The sequence below is a fragment of the Manis pentadactyla genome, unplaced genomic scaffold (assembly GCF_030020395.1).
Source record: "Manis pentadactyla isolate mManPen7 unplaced genomic scaffold, mManPen7.hap1 scaffold_55, whole genome shotgun sequence".
Taxonomy (NCBI): Eukaryota; Metazoa; Chordata; class Mammalia; order Pholidota; family Manidae; genus Manis; species Manis pentadactyla.
The window spans coordinates 218,260-226,854 of NW_026644937.1; positions in this window are offsets into that span (position 1 = coordinate 218,260).

Genomic DNA, 8,595 nt, shown 5'->3' on the forward strand with positions numbered 1-8,595 from the left:
CTTGGAAAAGGTTAGCTTTTTCCTTCTTGGCAGATGTATGCCCTGTGGCTTCCAGGCCCAGCACTTGTCTTGCAGTATCTTTACTTCTTGAAAAATTATGGGATTTGTTGATTTCACGTGTAAGGCACAAATGCTAGTCAAGGGCTGTCATGAGGGAGGGAGGGAGGGAGGGAGGAAGGAAGGAAGGAAGGAGGGAGGGAGGGAGGGAGGGAGGGAGGGAGGAAGGAAGGAAGGAAGGAAGGAAGGAAGGAAGGAAGGAAGGAAGGAAGGAAGGAAGGAAGGAAGGAAGGAAGGAAGAAAAAAAGCTAATAGAAGTAGCAGAGGGAAGGAAGAAAAGATGAGAAGATTGATGAAGTGTCAGACAGGGTTATTCAAGTCAATATTCTCTCGTAACTCTATTTCTATAAAACTCTCCATCACTAGTTTCACTAGCATGGTAACAATAAAAGGGGGGTATTCTCAGTGGAAATGGGGTGGTCAATGTTTGACTGACGGTAGGTTTCGGTACTTTATGCTGAGATCGCCATTGGGCCCCGGCGTGTTCCGTTCTTCAGGAGCACTGTCCTGAAAAGCTCCTGGGAAACTTATGTTCTCATCCTTTCCACACTGCTCGGCAGAGGTTAGTTAACCCTTAGCGAAAAGGCAGGTCAAAGCAAGGCCAAGAGTATAATAAAAAAAAAGCGAAATCAAGGTGGGTAATAGGGGGAGCCGGCTGCAAAGGCCCCTGCTTCGTGGGGGTCTTCTTCCAGCCTGAGTTTTGCTACACAGCTTGAATGGCATGGCTCCCTCAGCCACCCCTTTCTCCAACTTGCTCTCTTTCAATAAAACATAATAAACCTTTCAGGTTGCCTCTCCTCCCTGAGGCCGTCCACACTTCTTCACTCTTTAGGTAACTATCAATAAAACTTGTACTGTGCTTCATGACTGTGTCTCTGCCCTTCGATTCTTGTTGGCGGCGGGGAGGGACCAAAACCGAGCGCAATACACAACGCTTCCCCCTGACAGTTTCACCTACTGCACAGGGAGAGAGACCTCCCCAGATGTGGCTGCCCAAACAACACCGTGAACGTGTGGGATGACACCAAGGACTTCCCGCGGGGAGCGGTGGCGGTGGGGGCCGGGAGCCCCATCGATCTGGAAGATGATGGACGATGAAAACCCGGTCCTAGAACAGCGTTGCTTTAGGAGTGAGTGTGATCTCTGGGCCCACAAGCCAGGGTGGAGGAGCCACCCCCTGCCAGGCCTCCCTCGGCCCTGATCACTCCCTCTGAGCCTGGGTACGGCCTAGGAATGCGAACCGGCGACGAGATCTGCAAAGCGCGTCCGGCCCCTCCCTTCCCCAACCCCTTTGACTCGGATGGTCACACACACACACACACACACACACACACCAACCGCCCTCAGCACCCCCACAGCCCCACCCCGACCCTTCCAGGGAAGACATCTTGTATGGCGTCAGCCTCCACGCCCAGGATTCTCAAAGGGTTCACGGGGTTGCCTGGGTTACGAAAGGGAGGCTGAGTTCGGTCTCCGCTTTCAGGGGCGTATCTCAAGAGATCCCGCCCTTATCCCCCATCCCCCACCCCCACCCCCCGCCATTTGCATGCTGCAGCCTGTGGGTGGGGGAGTTGAAGAGAGACATTCAATGGAGAGAAGCCCCGAGGGGGAAGTCAAATGCTCCCATTGAATTGGACCGGGGGGAAGTTTCTGCATTTGAAAGGAGCGATTGAAGGAAGCCCGCTGAAGTCGATCGTCCCTGACCCTCCCCTCCCCCACTCCCGAGTGAGCCCGGCTGACTCGGTGGGAACCGAAAGCTGGGGGTTTCGTGCCGAGGGGGGGGGGGTGAACTAAACTCCTGGTCCCCGGGGAAATTGCACAGGGGAAAAGCCGAGTTGGTATCTCAGACGGAGCGGGGTCAAGGGGATGAGATGCTTGTGGACGACACAGGGAGGGCTGTTCGGTGACCTCCCGCCTTCCCCTTCCTCTGAATGAGAAGAGGGCAGAGGGGAACGGGTGGGGGTGGGGGTGGGGGCGGGACCCGGATGTGACCGTCAGCCTGCCCGGGGACTGAGGCTGGGGGGCGGCGGTGGCGGCGGCGGCCCCGCCCTGCCGCCCCTGGCCGCTCGATCCGTTCGTTCTGGGACCTGCGGGCAAGGGCAAGAAAAACACATGCCCGACAGCGGGGTCGCTTTGGCTAGGCGGACTCACCCCAGCAGCGCGGCTTCATGCCTCACGTCATGGTCGCTCCCACTCCCCCAGCCCACCCCAGCCCCGACTCTAGCCAGGGAGACAGACAGTCAGGAATTTTCTGGTTGAGCCTGGGTCGGTCAGAGACATAGGTCATGGATGCCTCCCCACCCACAAGAAGGTGGAACCACCCACCTGGGAGATGGAGGAGGAGACTTTCGTCCCCACGTGGAGGTGACCCCATCCAAAATCATAATAAAAATAACAACCGTTTTCTTTGGAAGACTTCCTTCCTTCCTTCCTTCCTTGCCCTGCCTTGAGAAAAACCCTCCCTTTCTGTCGTCTCTCTTCTCTCTCTCGTCACTAGGTGGCGTGCTTGCCTGATTCAGAGATCACTTCCTCAAGCCGAGGGGATCTGCTGGCCAGGGACCTTGGCCCAAGTGTGTTTTCGAACAGAACAGTTGATGTTCTAGGGTACCCTTGGTGGGGATGAGCAAAGCCAAACTCCCCTCCTCGCTGACAAGTCCTCAGAACTCTCAGGAGAGCGACCGAGAGGACGGATCTCGGAGACGGAAAGGCTTCTTGAGCCCTGACAGATGCTAGCCAGCCGGGAGGAGGACTGGACTTGAGGCCTGGGATGGGGACGAGAATGGTCTGCTTCGCCAGCAGGCAGGCCCGGTTCACGGGAACGCTATGTCCACCCGCCTCAAGAAACGGGGCGTGGTTAGGAGGGTGCGGGGCCGGGGACACCCGCCTCCAGGGGGGAAAAAAAAAAAAAAAAAAAAAAAGTCGTTTCCCTTCCCCTGGGACGATGGCTGGCTCCAGCGGGGCGAGCCCGGGAACGGGTGGTTGGTTGGTCAGTCCGTCCATAGACAAGGCTGGTAGACGACTCGTGGGGGATGGCCAGACGCTGGTCCCACACAAGGTGTGTGGGCGGGGGGTGCAGTGGTTCTGGGGTCCGTCTGGACAGTGGCCGCAACGACTGCATGTCAGAAATGTGGAGCTGGCCACCGAGCGACCTGGCCCCTGGCCGGCCTAGCCGGTGGCCAGCGGCATCCTCTCCCTGTCCCCCCGGCCCCCGTTCCGCAGCCCTCTGTCCTGTGGCTTGATTTGGGCTGGCTGTCTCACCCCTTCCTAACCAGCCCCCCACTCCCCCTTTTCGTCACGATCTTTTGTAGAGCTGTAACGTGTGTTTTATGTTTCTATTTTACCTAGGCCCTTTTATGGTCAGGGCATCGTCCGTCCCCTGTTGCTAGGAAAGCTCATTCCCAAGGAGGTCATGCCCCTCGGAGGAGGGCGATTGAAACATGACTTCGGATGAGATGAGATATTCCCGGCCCGTGACAAGTCCAGGGCAGCAACAAGACAAGACGGAAGGAAGGAAGAGGGGAAGAGGAAGGGGGTGGGGGCTGAGGGGAGCGGGGAGGGAGAGCCAGAGAGAGACAGAGACAGAGGGAGAGGGAGAGGGGGAGAGAGGGAGAGAGAGAAGAGGATGAACTATACTATCTATCCGTCAACTGTCCTCATCAGGGATCCTCAATTTCCTTTCCTTAAGGAAGAGCATCTTTTTCAGGGAAAGGCCTAGATGGCTCATTCGCTCTGTCCAGCAGGCAAGCATTGTGCTGTCTGTGGTTTCGTTCCCAGGCTGACATCATGGCGAGGAACAACGGGTACGAAGGTTCCAGGAAATAACACCAAGCACCCGTGACGGTAGAGCAACACAGACCGTCGGTAAGACGGTTTTCATCCACGAGCCCCGTGACCCCGACCGTCATTCTGCCGTCTCCCCTAAGTCGGGGTTGGATCCCTCAGGGCCCTTATTGGTATAAGAGCGACAGCCCGATGAAACCCAACCGTTTTAGGCATTTCAGGAGGGTGCCTGGGCTTGAGATTTCCGGGACCCCACGCCTCATGTGCAGTGCTCAGAAGGATGACGACAGGAGAGGAAATCTAAGGGATACGAAGGAGGGTGGTTGTGAATCTCTCAGGACACACAGGCCTGGTCCGGACCCTTAGGTGGAAGCGGTCCGCTCTGCGATGGCAGCGGCGGCTGCTTCCCTTCCTAGTCATGCGGAATCGGAGATGGCAGATCGGGAGTGCCGGACGGACGGGTCACTAGGTGGATTAGCCTTCCCCCTGACCCCACCCCCACCCCCACCCCCACCCCCACCCCCACTTTGTAATATTTCATTTCATTTTATTTTATATTTTATTTTGGGGGGTGGGGGTGGGGGGTTTAAAGGTTAGTTAACACGGATCCAGGCGTCGACTCCCTGGGCTCTGGCTCCACGGGGCATCACAGGAAGTACTTGGACATATGTCAACGTGTGAGGTTGGAAAGAACTTCTGTGGGTGGGGGTGAGCTGAGCCGTCTCTTTGGGCAGCACACAAACTGTCCGGGTTGGATTGGGTTTCCCACGGCCCTGACCGACTGTGGATGTCTGCAACCACCCACCCACCCACCCACCCACCAAGGAGCCCGTCTTCATGTCTCTCTGAGTCGGGACCAGGCTGCTTCTGTGTCGCAGAGACATCAGGATGTCGAGCGTCTGACAGCCAGGGGGTTCGGATCGGGTTTGGTGTGCTGGTAGGAGAGAGGCATGCACTGGATCCACCTGGGCCACCAGCTTTATGGATTCGGTGGCTGCTGCCACCTTGGTGGGCCAGTCAGCTAGGGCATGTCCCCAAAGCCCAGGTTTCGTTCCTTCCACGGGAGCCTCCGTTTGGATGACAGCCGTATCGTGGGGTAACAGAATCATCATCGTCAGGGATCCGATGAGACTAGAACGTTCCCGATTTCTAGGAGTTCCACATCATTTCCAAAGCAGTGATGGACCCCTACCTACAAACAGAGCACACAGAAAGCTTTGTAGGCCTATCTTGTCGGACAGTGTTTCCCGTGGAAACTTCACACAATCAAAACCAGTTTAGCCACTTAGAATTGGACTGGAGTAAGTTTGTCTGAAGTATCAACACAGGTTTCTGGTTTCTTCCCTCCCTCCGCCTCCCCCTCGCCCTCTCCTCTCCTCTCCTCTCCTCTCCTCTCCTCTCCTCTCCTCTCCTCTCCTCTCCTCTCCCTCCCTCCCCCTCTCCTCTCCAGCTCCCTCTCCCTCTCTTTCTCACTCGCACTTACTTACACACTCCGTAGACTAGGATAACTGTGGTTAGGGTCCGGAGTCGACCACCACCTCTTCAAATAGACAGAAGATAATGCAAGTCACACAGCGAGGTTTATTTCCAGCTAGCTGGGGTCCAAGTGTCTGCCCGACGCAGCGGGTTTCCACAAGGACCCAGAGCACTCAAAGCCAGGGGTTTCTATGGCATTTTCGAAAAGCACTGACTCACAGTAACTTTCCATAAATTTTGGCTTGTGCTACATCCTGGGGGTTAAGCAAAAGCAAGATAAGACCACTCCTCAAATGTTAGGGTGGTTCAGCAAGATAAGCTGACCAGAGTCGCAACCGCCCGCAACCCGGTGTCCATGATTAACTTGTTCTTCAACACCTGTTTATCAAGCCTTACCCAGTTCCTCCTTTCCTGAGTCCTGCACTCAGAAAACGGCTCTTTGGCCCTTAAGATGGCCATTCTCATGCTAATTCATTCCTACACTGTGAAAAAAGATGCTTGGCTGTCTGTGTGCCCAGAGGGACAATGAAAGTCTTCACAGGCAAAATACGGGAGGGGACCCGGTTGCTGGCAAAACTCAGCTCTTTTACTAGGAAGCACACTCCATTTTCTTAACGAATGAAAGACCCAATGAAGGCAACACCCAGCACAGGAAAATCGTTTGAAAAGTCGATGCCTTTAAAGGCAATGCACACACATCACACACAACACACACAACACACACAACACACACACAACACACACAACACACACACACACACACACACACACACACACACACACACACACACCAGCCCTTTCACAGTCTCTCACATAGGAAGAGCAGACCAATAGTCCCAGGACACTTTGTCTTCCTGACACAGAGAAAACTAGATTTTATTCTTGTGCCAGCTTACTTCTGCTATTAAAAATCATCTTAAAGAAACTCATTTAGATCGTAGCTGGCCTGATCACACACGTCGATTCTTTTCCCAAGGTTCCTTTTCACAGCCCTTCTGCAACTTTCTTCTTTATGTTCAGCTTTCGTCCAAAGATTTCCTTTTTTCAGGAACCAGCCTCTCACACTTTTAGGACACCATTTCTTTTCCTCTCTCAATTCCTCTCTTCCTTCCCTCTTTCCTTTCTGCCACCAGCCCCTCCCTCTCCCTCCAACCCCCTTCCTCCTCCCCTCCCCCCCCCAGTGAAAATGCATTTCTGTGTCTCATACCTTCTTTGACTGAAAGCATAAAGCATACGTCCCACTTTTCCTGCATACAGAGATGTTTCCTGTATTTATTATTGCCAGTGGCTTTTGTGACACTTAGAAGGATTCTTAGCTTGCCGAGACATCACTTCCTGTTTTTTTTTTCCCCCTTAATCTATAAAATTTTGGTTTCTGTTGTTAAGTAGCAAGCATATCAAAAATGTGTGGAGAACGACCACCACTCAGCTTTCATAAACCCACTTTTCTCATATGGAATATGTTTTCAGGAAGAAGTAACACGTGGCAGAGGCGATGGAGGCCTCCCGTGCATCACTTGAGCCCATTTGCCTCCTGTTTCTGCGGAGGTAAACATGAGCCAGATTGGGGTGTTCACCCTTCCCGTGTGTGTTCTTAGGCTTTTAGTATATGTGTCACAGCAGTCTTGCTTGGCATGTTCTGAAACGACGAAACCTTCTCACAGGGCACATCGCTTGGCCATTTCTTAACTCATCATGGTTCCTGAGGGGAAGCCAAAGTAGTACACGTACCTTGTACTCATTCGTGTCGGCAACCAAAGATGACAAACAAACCTCTTGCACGGTCCATTTGCTAATGGGCACTGGTTCCAGGGTTCCACAGTTAAAACAGCAGTACTGCAGTGAACTTTCTGGACACGTCTCCGTGAGGAGAGTTGGCATGGCGAGAATGACCGTCGCCTACGATGCCCACAGAATGGGTGAGTGCATTGGCATCTCCAAATAAACTAGGTGTTGCGGACCACTCTCCGAGGTGATCGCAGAAGTCTCCCTGCCGCCAGCAGAGACGAGAGAGCCCACGGCTCCAAACTCAGCAACGTGGTAAGCATCGGGGTTCGGTTAGATTTTCACATACGTCCGCCCATCGAATGGCAGTGCCACGGTATCTCAAGGTTGTTTCCGTGTACAGTTCTCGGGTGACTGGTGAGAGGAAGTAGCTCGTCAGGGGGAAAAGGACTATTCCGGGATGCTCGCCTGTGAATCACCCTTCCCGGATTCTTGCACCATCGTCTGGATTTCCAGCGAGCCCTCCGTCAGTGACACGGCACGCAATCAGAAGTTTGGATTCTAGCATGAACGCATGTTTCGACCTCTGCTGTGTGTGCTTCTTGTCTGCTCTGGTATCCACGAGTCTTTCCTTTGCTTTGGTTTTCATGGACAGATCTTGGATCCATCCTTCCTGACAGGAAGTGTCTGCATAAATGGACAGCAGCCTGTGTGCTGTGCCATTGAGTCGCGGGTTATTTTCACCTTTCAAAAGCGTTTCCCCCCCACCCCCATGGAGGTTTGACGTCGATCTTGTGTGGCTATCCTGGATACCTATCAGCTACATGACGGATATTTATGTGCCTCGTTTCTCCAAGTTTCAGAGGTAGTAATTTTGCCTCCTCTCATTTCTGAATCTTAGACCGTTAGCATCATCAACTCCTCTGAAGCGTATCTGATATTTGTATTTGTTTGAATAGAAGAATCTTAATCTATAGAATAGGTTCCAGAGAAGTTATTACAGATGCATACCGTCTGTGTGATCCTGGTGCGAGCATATTACATCTTATTCCAGAACACAGTGCAGTGTATCAGACTTCCAATATTTGGATGTGCACTTTGAACCCCCGCCCCCACCCCCACCCCCACCACCCCCACACACATGTGAGATACACTTTTCACGGATGTCAATACAGTGTACGGGGTGGCTGGTGGGTGGGCACAAAAAACAAAAACAAAAAAGGACTCCCTGAAGTATATACTTTGGCCAAAATACTGGGACTCTTTCAACGTGAAAAGCAAAGCAGAAATATGGACTTTTAAAGACCCTACCTGTCTGGTATGTGCAGTGTAAATCAACGAGACGAATACCCGGGTCAGTAAAATGTTCACAAGGAAAGATTTCCTATGAACTCTCAGTAAGCTTGTCCACATCTAGCCCTCACGTATGTAGGCCGTTTGGGCAGCCGTGCGAAAACTGCCTCTTAAAGGATCAAGCATCAGAATCAGAGAGGAAGAGTTTGCAGTAGACTCACTGGCACCCGGATAGTTTAATGCACCTACATGTACATTTTACAT